The 24,645-nt window shown below is 42.1% G+C and overlaps 1 protein-coding gene and 1 non-coding gene across 2 annotated transcripts in view; both read left to right on the forward strand.

Annotated features, from left to right (window-relative positions):
* Positions 1–24,645, forward strand: part of DISC1 (DISC1 scaffold protein) — a 348,040-nt gene that overhangs the window by 284,060 nt on the left and 39,335 nt on the right. The gene's annotated exons all lie outside the window — the stretch shown is intronic.
* LOC130854699 (small nucleolar RNA SNORA25) lies at positions 8,975–9,101 on the forward strand. The gene has a single exon (XR_009054139.1). It is a non-coding gene; the product is annotated as a small nucleolar RNA SNORA25 (small nucleolar RNA).

The raw sequence follows: 24,645 nt of genomic DNA on the forward strand, positions 1-24,645 counted from the left end.
CTTCCCAACATGTGATGGGAAGAATTTGGGTCGTGTGAGCCACGTGGTTGGTACAAGGAGAAGACAGATTTTTTTTCTTTTTAATTTTAAATTATATTTACTCATTTTATTTTTAAAAATTGAAGTATAGTTGATTTACAATGTGTTAGATTGAGGTGTATAGCAAATTGAAATATATATATATTCTTTTTCACATTCTTTTTCATTATAAGTTATTAAAAGATAGTGAATATGTTTCCCTATGCTATACAGTAGGTCCTTATTATTTATCTATTTTATATATAGTAGTGTGTATCTGTTAACCCCCAATTCCCAGTTTATCCCTCCCCCCCTTTCCCCTTTGGTAACCATAAGATTGTTTTTTCTATGTCTGTGAGTCAATTTCTGTTTCATGAATAAATTCATTTGTATCCTTTTTTTTAGATTCCACATATAAGTGATATCATACAATATTTGTCTTTGCCTGACTTACTTCACTTAGTACAATAATCTCTAGGTCCATCCATGTTGCTGCAGATGGCATTATTTCGTTCTTTTTTATGGCTGAGTAATATTCCGTTGTATATATGTACCACATCTTCTTTATCCATTCATCTGTTGATGGACATTTAGGTTGTTTCCATGTCTTGGCTGTTGTGAATAGCACAGCTGTGAACATAGGGGTGCATGTACCTTTTTGAATTATACTTTTGTCCGGATATGTGCCCAGGAGTTGGATTGCTGGATCATACGGTAGCTCTATTTTTAGTTTTTTAAGGAACCTTCATACTGTTCTCCATAGAGGCTGCACCAGTTTACATTCCCACCAAAAGTGTGGGAGGGTTCCTTTTTCTTCACACCCTCTCTAACATTTATTATTTGTAGATTTTCCTACCAGTGTGAGGTGACACCTCATTGTAGTTTTGATTTGCATTTTGATTTGTATTTCTCTAATAATTAGTGATGTTGAGCATCTCTTTATGTGTCTTTTGGCCATCTCTATGTGAGAAGATGGATTTTTGACTGCAGCATCAGAACTAAAAGTTTGGACCAAAGGTCTTGTTCACCTGTCATTTTCTTTGTCACTGATATTTCAACACTTCATTGGACATGGGGTTGTTGTGAAAAGATGGCCTCAAAAATAAAAAAGGTGACCATGATTTTGTCTAATAGAAAATAAGAGATTGACTATTACTTAAAACAGAAGGCTCTGCTAACAGACTCCACTGTGGTTTGTGCAGTTCAACCCAAAGTGTGTGTTTTAAAGCAATGATATGATCATTCTGCCCACTGAGATCAATTAAGAAATCAACCAATATTTAAGGAGGCCTGAGGCTTGGCAAGATGCCCAGTGATTTCTCTCTCTTTCTTCCGTTTGGCTTAGGTGGCAGAAAGCCATTCCATTGCAATTGCTATGTGAGCCTGAACTTGGAGAGGCAGTCGAGCGGACATTAAGTCCACTGTGCTCCCACGGCCCGTGTGCCCTGGTTCCCCAGATACGCCAGTGCGCTTCTCAGTGTGCCCGTTTCAAGGGGCCTGTCACATTCTTAAAAAGGCGATTATGATTAATCAATAGGGAACGTCCAAACTAAGATGATTTTTACAAACTCAAGAGAAACCATTATAGCTTGAGTGTTTTTGATGTATTTTGGCAGGGAGTTGAGAAGTCTTAAAGAAAAATTAATTGCTGTATCAATGGAAACCCCAGTAGGTAGATATCCAATTTGTCATTAATTAAAATGAGAACACTTTTAACAATTCAAGGAAGCGTTGTCAAGATTGTGTGATAGTTTAATTTGCTAACATGGGATGAACCTGTTAGCTTCAGATGCATGCTTAATACAAGTAAAGCTCCTCCTAGAATTTCTCTGACGCTCGCTTTCCGCGTGCAGTGGCTCTGCTCTTACCTCGCGCCAAGTGAGATGACGGTTCTGCAGCAGCCACGGCGAATGTAGGTTAGACAAAATGTTACGCACAACATTGTCTATGACTCAGTTTTGCTCCTTGTCTCCTCCTCACCTCCTCCACCCCCACCCCTCCCTCCCAGCCACTCTGAGTCATACAACAGCTGTGCGGACATTAGCTGCAAAGGAGCCAGCAGCGAGCTGCAGACACCGTCTGTGCTGGGCTGTGTCCCCTTCTATCTGGGAGCTCACCCCAGGGTGGGTTCTAAAGCCCTGATCACAGCCGCCTCAGGCAGGAAAGAAGTGTTCTCCTTCTGTGGCTACTGATGTAAAGATGCCATTTCTTGAGCTGGAAGAATTTTATGTGATTGCATTATATGCTAAGCCTCAAAAGATAACTTTGTACCTGTCACGGAACAGGGCCCTTTAGTGTGCTTCTCTTCTGCTTTTTAAAATTTTATAGAACTATAGTTGAGTTACAGTGTTGTGTTTAATTTCTGCTGTACAGCAAAGTGACTCAGTTAAACATGTGTATATATATTCTTTTCCATATTCTTTTCCATTATGGTTTGTCACAGGATTTTGAATATAGTTCCCTGTGCTCTACAGTAGGACCTTGTTATTTATCCATCTTATATATAATAGTTTGCATCTGCTAATCCCAAACTCCCAATCCTTTAGTTGTGCCTCTTAAAAAAAAAAAAGAGTCCCCAAAGAAATCATAAAATTCTTTAGTGGACTAAGGGAGAGAAAAGAATCACCAAGATGATGACTTGTGCACAATTACACAAAGCAATTTGACTGAGTTATGTTCTCTATTGCTCTGCATGTGGGGAAGCAAGGGAAGGTCGCTGGGTTACAAGCTGCTGTTCTGCACTAGGTGTGTCCCACCAGTGTAACTGGTGGTGGTGATGCACCACCTTCCTCTGTAAGTGAACTCAAGCCTGTCTCTTTTCATTGACACTCTGACTCTAGATTTTCTCTACTTAGGGCCATTCAGTGGAATTTACTTTTGTTTTGATGATGGCGCTTGTCAACTCTTGTGGTTACAGGAGGGAGATTGTCCTAGGGTGTTGCTTTGGTGCCTGTCTGCTCATTTGTGTATCTTATTGGAGCATGAAGGGGAGATGTGTTTGTGTAAGTTGTTTCGCCCTCCTGTTGGCCAAGGGGTAGGATCTCACCTGGAAGTGTTTCATTTGATTGTGTGCCTCTGTAAGTGCCCACAAATCCTTTCAGCGAGAAGGGTTTACTCATGTGTGACTGAATGCTCTGGAATAAATTTGGTAACATCTTTGTTTTCTGGGTTATCAGCACAATGGACCCTTACATGGCAGCTGTGATCATGGGAGCTTGACGTCTCAAGTCACATTAGTCCATCTAGGAGGAAGGATTCTCCTCTGAAATCGGTGGGATGATGTCCAGGGACTCGCATCCCGAGAGACGGACTCGTGAAAGCAAATCAGCCAGCCACTTGGCTTCAGACTGTGCTTCCCTGTCCCGGTCTAACTCTTGATAACAGCCACGGTACCCCGGGACAGGAGGATTTTGGAAGCAGATCAAGAAAACGGCAGTTGATGTATCTGCTTGTGGCTCCCACAATCTATGCTGAGGTGTCAGCGCCACCTGAACCCAAGACTGTGAAAGGAAGGAAAGAAACCGGCTATCGGGTTTAGGGAAAAGCAAATAAGCTGCTGCAGAGAGCGGGGACTATATGTTACTTCCAGGGCACGGAGGCCAGAGTTCTAAGTGAGGCCTGTGATACCGGCTCTGTCTCCTTCTCATGTGCCTTTTTGGCACCCTCAGCATCCTGCCTCGATTGATGGAGCCTGACTCATTAGAATTTGGGGGAATGTGAAGCTAACCAGGTCAACGTCTTGCTCTTTTAAGGAAGAATAAGTAAACATTTGGGAGAAGGCGACAACTTCATTCAAAGGTGCAGGAGCAGGAATTCTTGGGACAGGGACTGTGGTTTGGGGTAATTTCCACATCACATGGGCCATGAACACCCTGCTGGTCTAGTTTTCCACACATTCGAACAGGCATCTCTAAGGACGTGATGTGTAAACATCATCGACAACCCCAAAGCCTCAGATGACTCCTCTTGCCTCTCAGAGTCCTGAATTCAGATCTGTGTTAATTGCATGATCACATGCATCTTCCTGGCCCTATAGCTGCTCTCCTCACATGCAAAACTGTGAAATGAACATTTCCTTACCAGTGGAGACTCAGATTCAGATTGGAACCCAGGCATCTGTTTACAAAAGAAGAGTTGTATTATTAATGATAATAATGAGACACTATAGACAGTACTCAGTATTTTCAGGGCTCAAGCGGTGAAAAGATAGAAAATCAGCTTTTTAATCATTGGCAGACAAGTTATGACATAAAGGACCCTTCTTACTCCCACCGCAAGCTGACACTATCTTTCCCTGAACCTGTGGCTGTTTCTGTGGTTCTGAGTTAGTAGTGACTTTTTCCCCCTGCATTCGTAGATATTTAAGTCTGCAACATGGTATTTCCTGCAGCTGCATCCCTCAAGCCGCCGTCTCCAGAGATCACAAACCAAGCAGGGTCAAGTTGAGTGACAGCAGGAGACAGACACAGTGCAGGGGCCTGGGGGGTGTGTGTGCGTGCACTGGGCTGGTCTTCCTGCGGTCTCTGTGTGGTCTAGCCACGCTCTCTCTGCATGTTCTCAGAGTTTGAGCTAGATTGAATGACAACAAAAGAAGAGACTCTCACCATGACAGTCATGTAAAATAAACTCAACAACCTTTAAAATCAACACTACTGGCCATTTTTTCACTGGACCATCTGATCGGTCCTTTTTCTTAAGTCACGAAAATAAATACCATCCCTGTGTTCACATCCTCAAAAAGTGAAAAATGCGCCTGATGAAAACCTGGTAAAAGACATTGCTTTGCAATCATGTGAATCCACATGGATTTTAATGGGAGACTTACTGTGTCTACAGTTTGGTGGATGCGTCTGTCCTCTTAAGTTCCCTAGTAAGAAGCCTGAGAAAGACCTAAAGATGATCAGCAATAGGGCGGTAGCATTGATTTGAACTCTTATAACCACTTCTTGTCAACCAGTGATTTTTCTGCTAGCTCTTTTATTTATTTTTATTTTTAAATTAAATTTTATTGAAGTATAGTTGATTTGAAATGTTGTGTTAATTTCTGCTGTAACAGTAAAGTGATTCAATTATACACATATACATTCTTTTTCATATTCTTTTCTGTTATGGTGTATCACAGGATGTTGAATATAGTTCCCTGTGCTCTACAGGAGGACCTTGTTGTTTAGCCATCCTGTATATAATAGTTTCCATCTGCTGACCCCAGACTCCCAGTCCTTCCCTCCCCGACTCTCCCTCCCCCTTGGCAACCACAAGCATGTTCTTTATGTCTGTGAGTCTGTTTCTGTTTCATGGATAAGTTCATTTGTGTCATATTTTAGATTCCACATATATGTTATCACATGATATTTGTCTTTCTCTGTCTAGCTTCACTTAATATGATAATCTGTAGATCCACCCAACTTGCTGCAAATTGCATTTATTTCATTCCTTTTTTATGGCTGAGTAATATTCCATTGCATATATGTACCACATCTTCTTTATCTATTCATCTGTCAGTGGACATTTAGGTTGCTTCCATGTCTCGATTATTGTAAATAGTGCTGCTGTGAACATAGGGGTCTGCCAGCTCTTTTAAATCTAGTTTAGCATTGTAATAAAACAAACCAATAATACCAACCTACATAATAGTAAGTTTTTTAAAGAAATGCCAAAGCCTGTGGAGTAATTTGAAAAATATTTTAGCCCTTGCTCTTTAGTGTACTTTTTAAGTGTCTAAATAACCCTTCTTGGTTTACTGCACGTCCCTCCTAAGCCTTATTGCTTCTGAAACAGGAGGTGAGGCCAGGCTGCAGGGGTGCTGCAGTCCCCTTCTCTCTACTGTTTCTCAAGGGCTCATGTCCTAACTATTTTGGTGCAAAATGTTTAATGAGCCTGCAAGTCCCAGCTCCAACTACACGTGTGACTCCAGGGCCCTGAATGAACTTGAGACATCACAGGCGGCTGGGGGCGGGGGTGGTGTTTTTAAAACTGCTGATTATTTCATTTCCTCTGGGCTTCAGCCGTGACACCAGCTTTCTGACCCCTGAGGGCGCCTGTTGCCATCTGTTAGCAGAGGACAGAGTGCTTCTGAGAAGGAGTTGGCCACAGAATAGCTACTGAAAATTAGTTCATGAAGAAGGAGCTGGTCTGAACATTCTTGCAGCTGCTGCAGAGGGAGATGTAAATTTGGGGCAAGAAAAGGAAGCTCTCCCTTTGGCTGACATAGGATAATAAGAGTTCCGATGCTTAGTTCCATGTTGAAGAATGAACCAGAACACAGACGCTCATCCTGGGCAAAGGGGCTATAGCATCTTTGGAGCCTGGGAGACCAGCCAGTTATTATCCCAGGACCAGGGTTATTTCTTTACAGCCTCCCTGCTGGGCTTCACTCAGTAACTTTGTTCTAGGTGCTCGTTACCTCGGGAGACCATCCAAAGGAAGAAATCAAGCAAAAACAAGAGTTCTGAAAAACAGAATATTGGTGATTGAAATAGACTCTAAATATGTAGGTCATACATAGGTCACAGATACATTTTCTTTTTTCTTTTTTAAAAATTTTGTTGGAGTATAGTTGATTTACAATGTTGTGTTAGTTTCAGGTGTACAGCAAAGTGATTTCAGTTATGCACTTATATATATTCATTCTTTTTCAGATTCTTTACCCATATAGGTTATTTAAAAATATTGAGTAGTGTTCCCTGTGCTATACACTAGGTCCTTGTTGATTAGCTGTTTTATATGTAGTAGTGTGGATATGTTCATCCCAAACTCCTAATTTATCCCTCCCCCACCACATTTCCCCTTTGGTAACCATAAGTTTGTTTCTGAAATCTGTGAGTCTGTTTTTGTTTTGTAAATAAGTTCCTTTGTATCATTTTTTACATTAGATTCCACATATGAGTGATATAATCTGATATTTGTCTTTCTCTGTCTAACTTACTTCACTTAGTGTGATAATCTCTAGGTCCATCCATGTTGCTGCAAATGGCATTATTTCATTCTTTTTTATGGCTGAATAATATTCCTGTGTGTGTGTGTGTGTGTGTGTGTGTGTATTATATGTGTATGTGTATATATACATATATATATATATCACATCTTTATCCATTCATCTGTCAATGGACATTTAGGTTGCTCCCATGTCTTGGCTATCGTGAGTAGTGCTGCGGTGAACACTGAGGTGCGTGTATCTTTTCTCACAGATACATTTTAGAGGATTGTGGTCATTAGGATTGAGACTGACTGGAGATGTTTTTCACATGTTTGTTGGAAAGCTGAAATGACATGCAATGATGCTCTATATCAATAGCTGACCTTTATTAAGAGATACTGTATGCAGGTAATCCACAGAATACATTAAATGCATTATTTCACTGAAGTCTCCCAACAACCCAATGAGCTGCAGGCTCTGTTGTCATCTGAATGTATAAGGGGGCTGAGGCTGGCAGAGATCGAGAACCTTCCCTCAGGTGCCCCAGGCAGTACTCTGTGGGTGTGTAATCTGCGTCTCAAACTCTCTCAGCGCCCTGTTCTCCAAGACTAATGTTGCCACAACATTCTGGAGTTGGGTATGGGACGGAGGTATGAAACTTGAAAACTGTGTCTTAAAAATGAACTTTTTGACTTGAATTCCCTTAGTAAGACTTTATTTAAAAATCCTAATTATTGTGGAAATTTTCAAACATGTGCAAAACTAGGGAAACTATAATGAACCCCCATGTGCGCATCTTACAGTTTCAACAGTTTTCAGTATGTGGTGAGCTGATTTCAGCTGTATTCCCCTCCACTTCCCCTCAGTACTCGTTTCCTATTGCTGCTGAAACAGCCACGAACTAAGCAGCTTGAAACAACACAAATTTACTCTCTTCTAGCTCTGGAGTCCTGAAGTCTGACGCGGGTCTCACTGGGCTACAGTCAAGGTGTTGGCAGGGCTAGTTGCTTCTGGAGGCTCCAGGGCAGGATCTGCTTCACTGCGTTCTTCAGCTGCTAGTGGCCACCTGTATCCTCGGCTTGTGGCCTCTTTCTTCATCTTCAGAGCACATCACTCCAGTCTCTGCTTCTGCATCACTTTCTCCTCTGATTCTGACCCTTCTGCCTCCCTCTCACGAAGACCCCGGATGACGTCAATGGGCCAACCAGAAAATCCAGGATAATCTCCCCATGCCCAAATCCTTAACTTAATTATATCTGTGAAGTCCCCTTTGCCACAGAAACTAACATTCACGGGTCCTGAAGATTAGGACATGGACATCTTTGGAGAGCCGTTATTCAGCTTACCACATCCACCCTACCCACCACAGGAATATTTTGAAGTGAGTCTCATTTTATTTAACCCATAAATATGTCAGCACATGTCTTCAAAAGATGAAGACTTAGAAAAATAACAGTAATACCTTTATCACACCTAAAAACATTAACAAGACTTTCTTAATATCATTAGATATCCAATTGTCCCAAATTGTCTCATAATTTTATTTTGACAGGTGGTTTATTCAAATTAAGAAATGTGTCTTAGGTCTCTTTTAACATACAGGTTCCCACTCCATTTACTTTACTTGCTTGTTATTGACCCAACCAATGTTTTTGTCCTACAGAATTTGGCTACTTGTATCTGGTAATTAACCTGCTTCTTTTCCCCATGTATTTCCCATAAACTGGTAGTTAGATCTATAGATTTGATTATACCGAGGTTTGATTTTATTGTCATAGTGCTTCACTGATAGCATTGTAACTTTCTACATAAGGAAGCCAATGCTATGTGTTCTTTCTCTGCTGTGGTGTTCAGATTGGTTGTTGGGTGCCCTACCCTCTTTGTATCAACTTTTCCATCAGCTTTTTACCTAAATTGGTGATTATTGACTACATTTATTATTTCATTAGTGGATTGCAAAATAGAAATATTCTACTTCCATCACAGTCCTCATTTTTTTTCACATAAAATTCTTCTATTAAAAAAAAAAGAAATTTCTTTAGGTCATTTCAAACAGGGTTTGTGAGTTTGTGAAACCAGGAGCTCTTCACACTATGACCAAGGATTAAAGTTCTCCATAGGATGTCATAGGCAGTCAGTAGTGCTGTTTTCCTGAAGTGATGAAAGATGCAGACACTTAGTTTCACTCGTAATATCCATGATTGGTGATGTGAGAAAGTAAGTAAATGTCTCAAAGTTTAAAAACAAAATTTCCTCCAACATCTATTTAATTGCCCTGAGTTATGATTTATGAAAAAAAAGAAATGTTTGATTCTTTCTCTTTATGCACCAGTTTGAGAATAATAATTGGTTTCCTAGAGTGCTCTAAAGGTGAACAAAAAGAGCGTGTGTGCGTGTGGGTGCATGGCTGTGTGATAGCATTATGAAGTCATGGACTTTTAATGTATTTGTTATGTTCCAATTCTTTACAGAAATTATTCTTTTTCAAATTTTTGCCATCTTTGGCTGAGATCCCTCTCAAACTGGTTCCTGAATCTTTTAACATCAACCTAAACACTTCCTTGTTTTCTGATGTAACCAGATGTTTCAGGCTCATCTTGTACATTTCCTGGCCCAGATCTAAAATCAGCATCTTCTGCAAGGAGCTCTTATTACTTTTAGTAGGAAATGATACTTAGAGACCACAGTCTGGGCCCTGGGGATGGGGGGTGCTCATAGCTACTGGATTGTCATTAGTTTTGAACTTTTCAGTAGACAGAGCAAGGATTTTTTTTTCAGACAAAGACATTTTATCACAGATTCACACTGTTATTTCCAGTTCAAATTTAGGATTACATAGTTTTACTTCTTTGATTTTATACTTGCATTTCTTTTCTCTTATGCTGAAAAATTTTCTTCCTTATATCATTAAAAGACATATGCCTATCTGTATATTTATCTATCTCTATTATAAAGTATATTTGACTACATGTATGTAGTATATCCTACTATATATGTATGTGTATTATATTTGGTATACCCATCTTATGTATGGTTTCAGAATAATACTACTGACATTTTTTTAATAATGTAATAACTGAAAACAACCTAAGACTTATTTGCAGTTCTTTTTGTTCTTAGGATATATCCTACTCAGGAGGCACAGTTAAATTACATAGTTTTAAAGTTACTTTAATTAATTCCCCTTGGTGTAGTTCAACCATCAACTTAATGCAGAGTTAGCTCAATGCACAGTAGGCTAACCTCTTTTATTTTGCCTTTTATTTTAGTGGTTGCTTCCTTTAGAAAGATAATAACACAAACCTTATGGTTCAAAGTTAAATGTACAAAACAAGGTGCAAGTATGGCTGTCTTTTGCTCTCTTCAGCCTTTTCCTGACTTTCTCCTACAGGAAACCATTTTAATTCAGTTTTGGTTTATCCTTCCACTGCTTTTTAATAACATAGCCATATATATTCATAACCCTCTCTTAGATGAAAGGTGCAGTACTCCACATGCTGTTCCGCACCTGCCAAGATGACTTGTGAATGTAAACCTTCCTGAGAATAGGAAATAAAACCCACATATAGTTAGCATCTTTGTAGTGTAAGCCCAACAGTCCGTTTAATCAGAAAGGGGTCAAGTCCTAAAGAGCTGGGGGCCAGAATCCTCTTTAGATTTCAGTTTTGCAGAGCTCTGTTTTTGACCCATTCTGTGCTGACATTTTAATTCTCCTCCTCATGCTTAGAGTATACTACGCCAAGGTCGCCCAGGACTCATGACAGGTATAATAATTGTATATACTGATTTTGGAAATACTGGCTTTTTTTTCAACCATGTGGTTTGTCAAAAATATTTTTCTGTGTTACTATATGATCATTATAACCATAGTTTTAATAGTAATTAACATTCAATAAGTACATATATTACGATTTGCTTAACCATATTTCATTGAAGGACATTTTGTTGTTTCCCAAATTCTTGTTATATGGGAAATTAAAAAATTAATTTCTCTTTGCTCAAGAGCCTTGAAATTTTGAACTGATGGGACCGACACCGTTTAACTAACAGGCACCTGTGTTCTTTCCTTGGATCCCTGTTTCCAGGGGTGAAAGTGTGAGGAAAGATATAGCTCTTCCCAAAGAAAGTCTTTTTTGGGGGGACAAAGTGAGAGAGTAGCACTGACATATATACACTACCAAATGTAAAATAGATAGCTAGTGGGAAGCTGCTGCATAACACAGGGAGGTCAATTCGATGATGGGTGATGACCTAGAGGGGTGGGATAGGGAGGGTGGGAAGGAGGCTCAAGAGGGAGGAGATATGGGGATATATGTATATATACAGCTGATTCACTTTGTTGTGCAGCAGAAACTGACACAACAGTGTAAATACTCCAATAAAGAGCTTAAAAAAAAAAAAACAATTTCAAAAGAAGGAAAATATGAAACCTACAGGATAAAAACAGGCAGGAGGAGGACCTTTCAACAGAAACAAAACCTTTGTGGAAGATTCTCATTTCTGATTTTTTTTCCAAAGTAAATTTTTTATACAAGGTACATGTAAAATGTGTCATATTAGATTTAATATATAAATAACGAGAAAGACTGTGATTTGAGTCAGATGACTATCTTAGAGCCTTCTATGGGAACAGGATTGACCTTAGGTTGACCCAAGGTAGGTTCTCTGGGTCCTAGAACTCACACTAACCCTCAACCAGGAGGCTACCGATTGTTTATCATTCATCCTTTCCCACTACTTGTTCAGAACCTTACCTGAAGCCTCAGAGAACAAAGGAGCTTACGTATTTCTTTTGATAAGATGAGGACAAGACAACATATATTTATATTAAAAAATTTCAGATGTTTTCTGGAGTATGGAGGTGAGAGAGGGAGCTTATCAGTGATTCTGTGGTTGCCAGTGAAGCCTTTGTAGGGCCGAAAGGTTGAGCTGCCCCTGCCAGAACCTCAGCGGGGAGAGCCCCCGAGAGTGGGCCCTGGGACAGGCGTGGCCTGGCTCATCCATGGGGCCAGGGAGGAAGGTCTGAACAGGCAGAAGCGTTGTGGCACCTTGATGGGCAGTGCCGCTGGTTACGCAGCACGGAGCCAGCGTAGGAGGCCTTAGAAGGGAGCCAAGTATGTTTAGGTGGATGAAACAAGCAACGACTGGTCTGTAAAGAAGAGGGGAAGGGCTCGGTGAAAGGCAGTGTTTTAGAAAAACTGGTGGGCAACATTATTCAGAACCTTTATACTTCAGAACCTTCAAATTGAAAAGGAGAAGGAACTTGGAATTAGAGAGGCCAGTAAGGAGGCTATTAAGCTAATAAAGTCATGAGTTCATAGAGACAGGACTGATGTATGGAGAATGATGGAACTACTGGAGAAAAAAGAGTAGAAGGAAGGGACACATTTAAAGAAAACACATCTGTGGGTCTTAGTGACTGAGTGTGGGAAGTAACTGACAGCGGTGCTTCCAGGATTTGAGGCAGCAGTGACTGGGAGAGTGGGTAATAGAAGTAATTCATGAAATCAGGGGCACTATGGCCGGGAACCAGATTCCTCCTTTTTTTTTTTTTTTTTTAAACATTTCTTATTCTTCCTTCTATCTTTTTAATACAACTATCTATCAAGTGTTCTCATATCATCTGACAACTCTTCCCTGGAGCTCTAACAGTAAACAATACCGTCACAGGCTTTGCTGTCACAGAACTTGCATTTAATTAGGGAGGGAGGCAAAGGATAGAATAAGATAATTCATGCAGTGAGAGGCGCTATGAAGAAAGGGAAACTGGCCCATGTACTGGATGGTGACTGAGGTTGTAGGGCCTGAGTTGGAAAACTGCAGGTTGCAGACTCTGGAAGTGACTCACAGGAACCAGCCGTGTGAAGGCTTGGTGGCATTGCAGGACATTCTGGAAAATGAAAAAAAAAAATCTTAAGATAAGAATAGACGGGGAGTATATGGAACACAAAGAAGGCTGAGGGTACCGGATGGTTCCTATTAAGGGCAAGGAGATGAGAGCAGAGTGGTTTGATCAAGGTCTAAGCAGGAGACAGAACCCAAGCAAGTAACTTGAAGAGGGATAGTATAATACAAAGAATTATTCATTATAACAAAGGATTGGAATAATGAGGGGTCCACCAGTAGGAAGTGAAGAGAACTTAGCCACCACCCACAGGGCTAAGACCAGGAACCCCTCTGCCCTCAGGCTAAGATGCAGACGTCCTTAAAGAGGGCATGACGATGGCGTCTGGAGTGCTGCATCCTATACCAGTGAACCTGCCAGCAGGCCTTCACCTGGAACTTCCAGGGACCTACCTTCTAGGGTTCCTGTTCACAGGGAGTTGTCTTCCCAGAGGCAGTCTGCTAACAAAGTGCTTGAGGGGATTTTCAGGGGAACTGTTGGCTTCAGGGAGCCTCTAACATCCAGATGCTGGAGCAGCTGCGTGTGCTGCAGGGACTCCTGCAGGAGAAACTGCCCACACAGCAGGAGCCGGAAGCTGGGGGGCTGTGCCTGAAGAAGCCTGGTTCTGCAGAAGCCATGGAAGCTGAGCCCTGGGGAAACCACCCCTACTGCAGGAGCTGGGATACCACACGTGCTCCAGGAGCTGGTGCTGCAGCAGCTGCGGGTGCTCTGGGAGCAGGGTCTAGGGAAGCCATCCCCTTAGGGGACTGCTGAGAGTGTGTGGAACCAGGAAGAAGACCCCCTCCTCTTAGAAGTTCTCTCCAGCTCCCTCTACTGACAAAGGACAAAGCTTTAAAGGGCCCAGCTAAATGTTTGCAAAGCAGGCAGTGAGGGATAGATTTGGAGCTGAGAGGCAGTGAACTCATAACTGACATGTAGAGGTAGTCAGAGCCCTGGTCCTGGAGGGCTTTGTAATGAAGGTAAAGGTGGTGGTGACAGTAGAGGTATTGGTAGTGGTACCCATCACATCCAGGCATCGTTCATAGTGTTGCAGAAATCGGTCCGTCGAGAAACCAAGCATCACACTCAGAGGGTTGGAGAACTCAGGTTTTTTAAGACGGCGGCCCCAGGTGAGCTAAGACTCCAAAGTTCTGGGCCCCAAGCTCAGGGTGAGCTTTACTTTTATAGTGCACATGTTTACAGAGCATGGAAGTTTTCAAACAGAAACTTACAAGAGCAGGTGCAGACCATTCCATTTTTTAGCAAAACATCTTAAAGTTACATTGAATTGTTAGGTCATCCTGTTTTTCTCCAAGGCAGCAAGCATATTTCACAAAAGCAAAACAAGCATGGGGTTATTTTTAGCTGAGTGTAAGTTTCTAACTTATCTCTTCAGTAGTGCTTTATGTACCAACTCATTTTATCTTCACAATCCATGGAGGCAGATGCTGTCATTATCCCCACTTTACAGATGAGGTAACTGAGGCACAGAGAGGTTAAGTCACTTGCCCACAGTCACATGCTTGTGAGGGCGGAGCCAGGATTCACATGTGAGCAGCCTGACCCCGAGTCTGCCTGACAGACCCAGTCCAGTCATTACTGATCTTTGAACAAACTGATAAATCTGTCACGAAAGATAAGTACTTAAAAGAACTTTACAGTCAACCCTTTCGTGATTAAACCGGCCACCTCTATTTTATATATTTTATAAATGCAGACATTTTAATTACTTTTAAAGTAAGGTACAAATGTACCAGGAAACATAGAATAGAACATGTGGGGAAGGTGAGGAAATTGGATGACTGAAGGGATTAAAATACTAGAAAATAGCGTTTTGAATATGGCTTGTTGGACTGGGGACTCCTTCAGTGTAACAAAAACAGAGAAAAGGGGAAAGTTCAAAATTATTGTTATGGGTATGAAGAGATGTCACTCAGAAGATGGCGACAATGTTTCTCTCATCACTCATGGGTGGGGAGGGGGCAGACCCATGGTCCCAGTGGATGGGCTTCTGGGCAGTTCTGTGTGCAACATTCACAGTGCACCAGACACCGGGCTGGGTGGGCAGGGAAGGGAGACGTGCCCCTGGGGAGCCTACTGTCGTGTGGCTGAGACGCGGCTGCTTCTTGAGGTCTAAGGCAAGGTGGTAGTGTCAGCCAGTTCAGCCTATGCAGGGGGTCAAGGGAAGGTGGCAGGAAAAGGTAGCGTGTAATCCAGGTGACGAGCTGGCCAGCACAGCTGGAGAAAGCAAGACGTTGTTGGTTCAGGGCCAGCACCTGGCCAGCACCTGGATGGATGGGGTTTGGGACGAAGGATGACGCAGGGCCAAGAAGATGGTTCTGGGTCAGATTCTATACTTTCTAGTTTAGTGACCTTGGCAAAATTATTTAATCTCTCTAAGTTTCAGTTTTCTTGTTTATAAAAAGAAATGTAATAGTAACGTTCCTCACAGAGCTGATATGCAGATTAAATGAGATACGTAAAGCCTGTTTTCACCAATAATGCCACACGCTCCATTTATGTTTGTTTCCATTATTATTATTATTATTTACAACAATAATATTATTTGTAATAACATAATAATAATTATAGTTATTATTACTACTATTATTGAAAAAGACTGAATATTAGAGTCCAGGAAAAAATAATAAGGATTAGATAAAAAGTGTTTCATAACATATATGTGCACGTGTGTGTATGTATATAGAATCTTAAAATAGTTTTCAGTGGAAACCTTTGTTTTTGTGATAGGCAGCCTAGGGAAATGCTCAGTTTTACACATAATAATGAATGCCCGTTCTATCTGTTACCATTTACAACTACTGTTACTCCTGTCATCTCAAGAGAAATGTTCCTAGATTTGCACAAAAATGAGCAAGATCTATGACAGAAAAATTACCAGATAAAGGTGGCTTTTGGGGTCTTATGCAGTGTATTTGAGACCAGTCAAATGAGTCCCTAAGTGTTTTGTTTGGTTTCAGTATAGAATAGGAAATCGTGTTTCCCAAGTTGAGAGTAAATATTTCTCATAAAATGAGTGCAAATCTGGTACATCAGATCATGGGTTTTGTCATCAGGATGGGATTCAATCTCAGCTCCACCAACTAGCTCGCTGGGTAACTCTGAGCAAACATCAGAATCTTGAGTCCATGTCCTGATCTGTAAAGTTGATAGCAGTATCCTCATAGCACTCACCTCACAGTGAAATCGTTTGATAGAATGAAATAATGCGTGAAAAGTGCCTGGAGCCCCTCCAGGCACAGACAGGGTTATACACACTGGTCTCCTCCTCACCTGGCGTCCCTGTTCCCAGCCTTCCCCTCTGGGGATCTCTGGTTGCTATTGGCCCACTTTGGATGAAGCTGCCATGTTTATGCGGACCTTGAGGCAGACAGTAATAGGAAATTCAATAAATAGGTAAGTGGTTTAGGAGAACGGGTTTTCAGGATACCATATAAAGTCAGAGAAATCTCACACTCTCCTCTACCTAATGACAAAAGTACTTCCTGCTGCAGAGGTGTTCCCACCAGGGGCTGAAGGAATTGACAGCATTAATTTTTTAAGAATGAGCCACAACATCCCTTTGTTCACAGAGATTGTAAATCCAGCATCCTCCAGATTAGATAATGTATGTTCCCTATCAGTAGGAAAGAAACAGAGAAGTAAATATTTGCTACAAAATGTCTTTCTGATGTCTTGAAAATTAGTTAATTTCCTGCACCTGACAAGTCAGTTCCCTGCCACATCCGCCTCCCTTTTAGAGGCAAAGGGAAAACAATCCCCCACAGCAAGGAGCCTGTCACTTGGGAATCCAGGGGAGATAATGTGACCACAGTGCAGTGGCATTGAATATTGATAAGGATGTGACAGGCCATGCTTAAAGTTTGGTGTCACATTCCAATGACTGGCTGAGAGATGAAAAGAAAACAAAAAATTAATCCCCCCTTGGAATCTCATGCAGATTCACTTAGGGGCTGGTTGCAGCTCAGCGGTCTGTCTCTTTCTTTCCCCATTAATAATCGTAATCAAATATCCATTATTGGTTTTCAGCAACAGTGTAATTGCTTTCCCTTCCTTATTTCCTGGGATGGTAGGTCTGCTGGTGAGAAAGGGCAGTTGTGTAATCGTTCTTTCCACGTAAACTCTGGAGAAGTCAGTTATGCCCTGCGGATATTGATGTCAGCCGCTTTGCTCTCTGGTGGAGGGAAGAAGGAAATAATTTCATCGCGCTATTTTTAGACTTCAATTTGGATTTCAGCCTTTATGATACTTTGTGTACAGGGGATGGAGCTGCTGATGCACAATCCGGCTGTCAGATCCTGGGCTTTCTACTTGCGCCGGCAGACTTCCTGTCTCGGGACCAGATCTCAACACTGCTCAGCCTTCAGTGCCCTGCTTGGTGACCGAAAGCCCAGCCAGGCCTGGAGGGCTAAGACTCGCCCTGTATGGACAGTGTTTGCCAGTGGAACTTGCTGCCAGCAACCACCCAGGCTTCAGTTTGCCTGGGAAGGTTTAATCTGATCTTTCATACGCACTTTCATTCAGCACCACGCACATTCTCTATAAACAAAATGAGGTCACTTGACCATCCTTGCTTTTGTCCGTTTCCCAGGGGTGGTAGATGAAAGCCAGAATGAGGAAGAACTCTCTCTTTGCTGGATTTCCTTCTGGACTCACCAGAAGGGCCCAGACACCTGAGACTCCAGGTTATCTGTTTTCAGCGGTGATGGAAGACAGTTTTCCTAGGTCTTCATATTAATGATGAGCTGGCCCTAAACTCCAAAGGCATTTAGGAAGTGCCAGTAATACCTGTCTGAGCTTGTCTCGTGTCGAGTGTTTCTTGTCACGTGTGCTAAAATCCAGATCAGCCAGTGTCGCACTGAACCCTCTGGGTACAGGTGGCGTGGCCATCCGGAGGCTGTTGGTTTCAGCAGGTAAGGCCCACAGTTAGGTCCCTGCTACTCAAGGTGCGGACTGCGACCTGGCAACACGGGCATCATCCGGATGTGGTTGGAGGGCAGAGTCTCAGGCCCACCCTGGCTTGAGAACCGGAACCTCATTTTAACAAGATCTCCAAGTAATTCACATGCACATTAATCCCACCCCCCCTCTTTTTTTAAAATCACAAGCCTTTAATGAAATCTGTGGACCCTATTCCCATGCAAATACACTCACACACAAGCTTTTGCAGGTCATGTCAATGAGTGCAGCTCCCTGAACTTCAGTGAGACCCTTCACTCAGGGGATCTGAGCGCGTTGCTGCGGAACCCCCAATGCCATGGACCCCCTGCCTTGCTACCTGTGTTGCTGGTTGGTTGTCCTACGGACCAGCCTTCACTTGGATGCCTGATCTTGTACATTTAAGGAGCAGGTAGTCGCTTGTCACCTCTCCCGCCACTTCACCCCCGCAGCTCTGGTTTACCAGCCCTTCTGTCATGCTCCTCGTGTGTCCCTTCTGCTCTCTGGCTTTCTTCTTCCTCCGTTCAGGGCCAGGGTGCCAGGGGTTTTAGAATAACCTGCAGGGGGCACAGCTGAGAGGTATCAGCACCAAGGCCCTTGCCCACGTGCATGGGCTCCTGAGAGGAGCAGAAGGCTTCCTAGGTCTTCCTGCTCTTTCTGCTGACAGCATCCTTTCTGCAGGCTCTGCTGGGAGCTCTGGGCTTTCATTTCCTCCAAGCTTGATGGTGGCCTGAGACAAGCGTGGGGCAGACTAAAGCTCACCCTGGGAGAACTCTGTTCACTCACAGATTTATCAAGGGCATGCTCTGACCTTGAAGGTGTCCTTGCTTTGGGAGGGAGCAAATGTATGTGGATGATTACAATCTAGGACACATGTCAAAACAGAGGAATGGGCGAAATGCTGCAGGACCTCAAATGCAGGATGTGTATGGTGTGTACCGGCCGCCCTCAGTATTGTGGTCCTGTCCCCTCTGTGCCTCACCTCCCCTGTGCCGGTGATGCCAGACTGTACAGGTGTCTCCCTCTGCCCTTTCCTTCTTGCCCCTGTGGCCTGTCATTTGTGAAGAAGTCTCATTTGAGCTCCTTTTGCTGGAGGTAGATATTGATCACGTCTTTTGTTTTGCGGAATTGGGGCTCAGCCTGTGGCCACCCTGATGAGGCTGCAGCTGGCCAGCTGGGCTCCCTTTTCAAAGTTAGATACAGAGGCTCTGTCCCTGGTGAGCGGGTTGTTCGCTGTCTCTGGAGCCCTGATCATCGTCTGTTTGGAGCTCATGTTACACCTCCTGCGGTTTGTGGACACAGAATACTGACACCAGGGAAAGCCCACCTGAGGCATTCACGATGACAGGATGGGCTGACGGCTTCCGCCGCTCCAGCCCCTCTGTATCCCCGCAGTTCTCATGCTGAGCCGGCAGCATCCCCAGGCTGGTACTCGAGGCATCACAGCATTGCAGCATAGCTCATTCCCAAGTAGCTTTTACTGTTCTCTATAGAACACAGTTTGGGGACATTTCTCTGTTTTCCGTACGGCCAGATGACGTGTCTAAGGAGCTGCATGAACACTCTGCCTCCTTGATTCTCTGGCTGCACATTTGTCCCATAAAACACTCTGGTGGGAGCTCTTTGGCAGGTCCCTCTTCCATCCCACCCCTGAGCTGTCTTTGGAAAGGCGCCTGTTCTGAGAGGTGGGAAGAATAATAGCTTTCACCTACCGGGCGGGGTCTGCCTCCTTTTCTTTTCAAGTCGAGCTACCAGAACATGCCCAGGAGATAAGCTGGGAGGCGATTTAGGAGGCACGCTCTCTCTTCCCCTCTTGCTCCTGTTTCCCTTTAAAATTCCTTGGCTGCCCTCGGTCTGGGCATGTGTTTCCATTTATCCTGTGGCTCTCAGGACTCAGTGCAGCTCTCCTACTTCTGAAGAGCTCTGATTAGGAAGCCCTTTCCCCGACTGCCGGCTTGCACTGATCAAACGTGTCACCACAAACCACGACAGGGACTCTGCAAAGGGGGACGTTTAGCACCAAAGGTAACACTGCAGATTTTGGCAAATAGGCCAAAGGAAAAGAAGTGGACAAATTTTTTTAAAATTAAAATTTAAATTTCCTTCCTGTTAAAAAAGTAAAGGATGCATGTGGTTTCTTTGAAAGAAAAAAAAAAAGTTAAAAAAGAGAGAGAAATACAGCAGAAAGTGGTAAAATAGAAAGAAAATCCCCTGTCCCTCCCTGGACTACAAGGAAACAGTTTCAAGTATATCCTTCCAGAAATATTTCATTCGTGCATAGGCATATATGGCTGTATATGCCTGCTGTTTTGTTATTTTAAAAAACTCAAATGATATCTTAACAGAATGCTATTTGTTCTGTGCTTTACTTATTTTCACTTAATTTTTCTTGGAAGCCTTTCCATGTTAAGAGACTTAACCTTCTGCTGTGAATGGTTGCATGGTGTGTAACAGTAACTTTGGTTGATTTATTTTCATCCTTTGGTTATTTCCAGTTGTTTCTCGGGATGCAATTACTGTACTTTTTCACACAGCTCTTTTTTTTTTTTTCTTGTCTGTATATATCTGTAGGGTACATGCTTCGAAGTGGAATAGCTAGCTCAAAGACCAGGTGCTTTTTTAATCATGCCAAGCATTGCCAAATGACTTTCCTAAAAAAGGGTAATGATTTATTTGCACATCTTTGTCTCGGATATATATTTATTGGTCATTTGTATTTATTCTGCTTATTCTGCCTATTTTCTCTTGGGATGTTTGTTTTTCTTCTTATTGATTTTCAAAACTCTTGAAGGTTGAGGAACTTGACTCTTTGACCGTGCTATGTGTTAGAAACATTTTTTTCCTAAAAGGTCATTTGTATTTTGATTTTCATTTATGACATTTTTGCTGTGTAGAAGTTGAAATTTCTATGTATCCAGATTTGTCACTTGTTTTCCTTTTTGACTTCCAGGTTTTTGTGTCTTTTCCACTTTAAAACTGTAGTCAAATGATTTAAAATTTCCATTTAGTCATTGAACAGCTTAGAAAACAATGCAGCGCTGGTACAGATGAGTGGCATATTGAGATTTTACTCTGAGACTTTAATTTTTAATGTAGTCAGTCTACTGGGATCACTTATCAGGAAAGCTTTTCCCCTATTAACCTTTATTAGGATGGATATTTTTTAACTTAATTGTTTTATCTGCTTCAAATTGGAGGAGTCCTTTCAGTGTAACTTCCCTGAAAGTTCATTCAGTTAATTAAATACTTACTGAGTTCCTATCATCGTTAATACCTTGCTAGACTATATGATTCATAGGATTAAAAAAATGAGTATGAACTATTCTCAAACCTCATTAAGTACCTACAGTAGAACGTATATGTACATAAAACCCAGATGTCATGGAGGAATATATCAATAATATATGCCACAGGGGTTCAGAGAATGGAGACTATATATGGTGTGGGGATCAGGCAAGAGTTCTTTACTAAAGTGACATTTGAGATGGCCCTTGATGAATTGGTTGGCTTTTTAATGGTTGAGGATTTTGGAAAAGAAAAGGCATGGGAAGTAGTCACCTGAAGTTAGAAATGTATGCGTTTGTCCTGGGAGGAGTGAATAGTCCACTTGGGTGACATCTAGGAACACACAGGAGAGCCATGGGGAGGCATCCACATCAGCGCTGAGGTCAACTGGGGAAAGGCCTTGAAGGACTTGGCTTTCCATCTGGCCAGCAATGAAAGCCACTAACGTTTTTGGAGCAATAATAGATGAGATAGATTGGAAGAGTGAAATGGCAGAAGGCAGAAAGGCTCATCATTAACTGCAGCGGTGAAGAAATGAACTGCTTAACTTGGGTAGAATCAAAAAGGGGAAGGCTAGACCTGAACAATGTTCTCCATTTATGATCTGTAGTTCGATGGAGGGAAAGAAAAATGTTGAAAGTGACCATAATTTCTGGCCTTCATTCAGTTCACTCTTTTTTTTTTAAATTGAAGTATAGTTGATTTACGATGTTGTGTTAATCAACTTACTCTTTTTTTAAACTCTTTATTTTATATTGGAGTAGAGTTGAGTGACAATGTTGTGTTAGTTTCAGGTGTACAGCAAAGTGATTCAGTTATACATATACACGTATCTATTCTTTTTCAAATTCTTTTCCTATTTAGGTTGTTAATAATATTTCTATACAGTAGGTCCCTGTTGGTTATCCATTTTAAATATATCAGTGTGTACGTGTCAATTTAGATTGACATGTACACAGTCAATTTACTCTTAACACATGGTGAGTTCTAGTATGTGTCACACTATGCTAGGTGCTGGGGAACAGAGCAGTCAGCACGTAGACAGGATTGCTGCTCTCAAAGGGTTGAATTCTAGTGGTGCAAGAGCAACAAATAAGCCACGATGAGGCAGGAGTAAAGAGACCATGAGTATAAGTAGAGAAATTAAGAGGAGGAGCCAGGTTGTTGGAGATCCCTATCGACTTTGACTTCATGTTCTAAAACTGAGTGTTCAGTTGTTCCAGATATTTATCTACCTACTTGTTTCTGGTAGTATTCTCTTTCCTTCTTTATCTGGGTGTTTACAACTGAGTGATGCAGGGGAAGAAAAAGTAACTTGTTGCTTAGAGTTTTAAAGAGGCTGCAGATTTGGAAAGGACTTCTAAAAGTCATACCTAATTGACTTATCCACAAAGGAAAGGGGACTGAGCAGACTCACGGTCAGAATATGTTTTTGGCTTTTGAGGATGCCTTAATTTTCTCACCTGTGAAATAGAAGTCTGTCCCAGCACAGTCATTTTACTTTGCTCACAATTTTGTGGGTCATAATTCGGGAAGGGCATGGCTGGGCAGGTCTCAGTAGGGGTTGTGGTCACGAGACCGAGGTTGCAGTTATGTCCGTTCAGCTGGGCTGGACAGGCAAGATGCCTCACTCACATGACTGGCAGCTGAGAGTGGTTGTCAGCTGAGATTGTATTGGTGGTGCCGTTGACCAAGCAGTTGCGTGTAGTCTTCTCAGCGTGGCGATATCAGGACAGACAGACTTCTTGACAGGCAGCTGGCTTCCCTCAAGGCAGGTGACCCAGAACAGTTGGTGAAAGCTTTTCTAGAATCCATTGGTTACCAGAAAGTCACTAAGGGCAGCCCAGAATCAAGAGGAGAGGAGTAAGTCCACTTCTTGATTTTAGGAATGTCAAAGAATTTGAATTGTGATTTAAAGTTGCCACAATGTTGCAAACTATGTGCTTCATAAGATTATTTTGAGGATTAACAACTTTTAGAACAGCTCCTGACCAATCACTGTTAATTAACAGTAGTGATGATGATGGTGGTAGTGGTAGTGATGAGGATGATGGGGATGATGGGGATGATGAGGATCACGGGGATGATGGGGATGATGAGGATGATGGGGATGTTGAGGATATGATGGGGATGATGGGGATGATGAGGATGATGGGGATGATGGGGATGTTGAGGATGATGGGGATGACGAGGATGTTGAGGACATGACGAGGATGATGAGGATGATGGGGATGATGGGGATGATGAGGATGATGGGGATGTTGAGGATATGATGGGGATGATGGGGATGATGAGGATGATGGGGATGACGGGGATGTTGAAGATATGATGGGGATAATGGGGAAGATGGGGATGATGGGGGTGATGGGATTGATGGGGATGAGTAACTGCACTACCCTTCTGCAAAATATCTTTTATTATTGCTGGAAGGTTGAATCTTGGGTAGAATTAATTCCTGATCTCACCCAATCTATATTTCTTACATAATAATAGGAGAGTAATAAATACGGCCCACAATGGTCACCTTGGCTGCCAAACATACACATATAAGACTAATTTTCATTTTATTAGTGCCTGCTACTATTCAAGATTTGAGAACTTGTATACTTTTTCTACTACTGTTGCTCTTTTATATATTGTATATATCATTTTGTGTCTTCATTTTTACACTTCATCTTCTGAGATAAACATGAGATATTATATTACAAATATAGAAACTCAAATTGAGAGAAAGTACTTCTCAAAGGTCACCAACTTTGTAGCAGAGACTAAACACCCATCAAAGTCATCTGATTTTGGTTGAATCAGCTGTGTGTTGCGCCACAGCTAACAGGCACACCAGCTCTAAATGGCTTAAACGAAAGTAGGAATGGACACCTGCACTGGTTGATTCAGCAGCTAAGACTTATCATCAAAACCCCAGATTCTTTGCATTTCTTTTTTTCAATCATTTCCATTCACAATGTGTCAGCTTTGCTTATAGGCTGCCTCCATTAAGGTCCAAGATAGATACAGTGGTTTCTCTGTTCACTGCTGTTTTAGAAGAGAAAGTTGAAAACTACTCCCCCAGCCTCCATCAACATCCCAGCATGGGCCACAAAACATGGTCTGATTGAATTTAGTTCAGCTATCTGGGATTGCCAAACCCTGGACCATAAAGTTTTGTCCAGTAGAATCTCGTAGGTCAACCGTTTTCATCTAATCACAACCTAGCTGAGAAGCTAGGGAGGTTACCATCTAACAGCTCCCAAGAAGGGAGGGTTGATTACCTGAATACTCCCCAAGTTCTGTCAGGAAGGGCAAAAAGAGGAAGGGACGTTGGCTCAGCAAACAACAGTGTCCACTACAGTTTCCTAGACAAATGCTCTTTCATATATTACATTTCCTTTTGTCATATTATCAGACAGCATTTTTGGGAAGCAGGCTAAAATACCCAAAAGTCTTTATTCAGGGGAGAATTATGTTAATCTTTCTTTCTTGGAAAATAGAAGCCAAAGGAATACAATTTAAATATTTCTAAGAAAAACAATTTTTAAAAATTGGAGATTAAATCTTTGTTGCCCAAGTAATGAAAAGATTTTAG

Source organism: Hippopotamus amphibius, chromosome 5, assembly GCF_030028045.1.
Source record: "Hippopotamus amphibius kiboko isolate mHipAmp2 chromosome 5, mHipAmp2.hap2, whole genome shotgun sequence".
NCBI lineage: Eukaryota > Metazoa > Chordata > Mammalia > Artiodactyla > Hippopotamidae > Hippopotamus > Hippopotamus amphibius.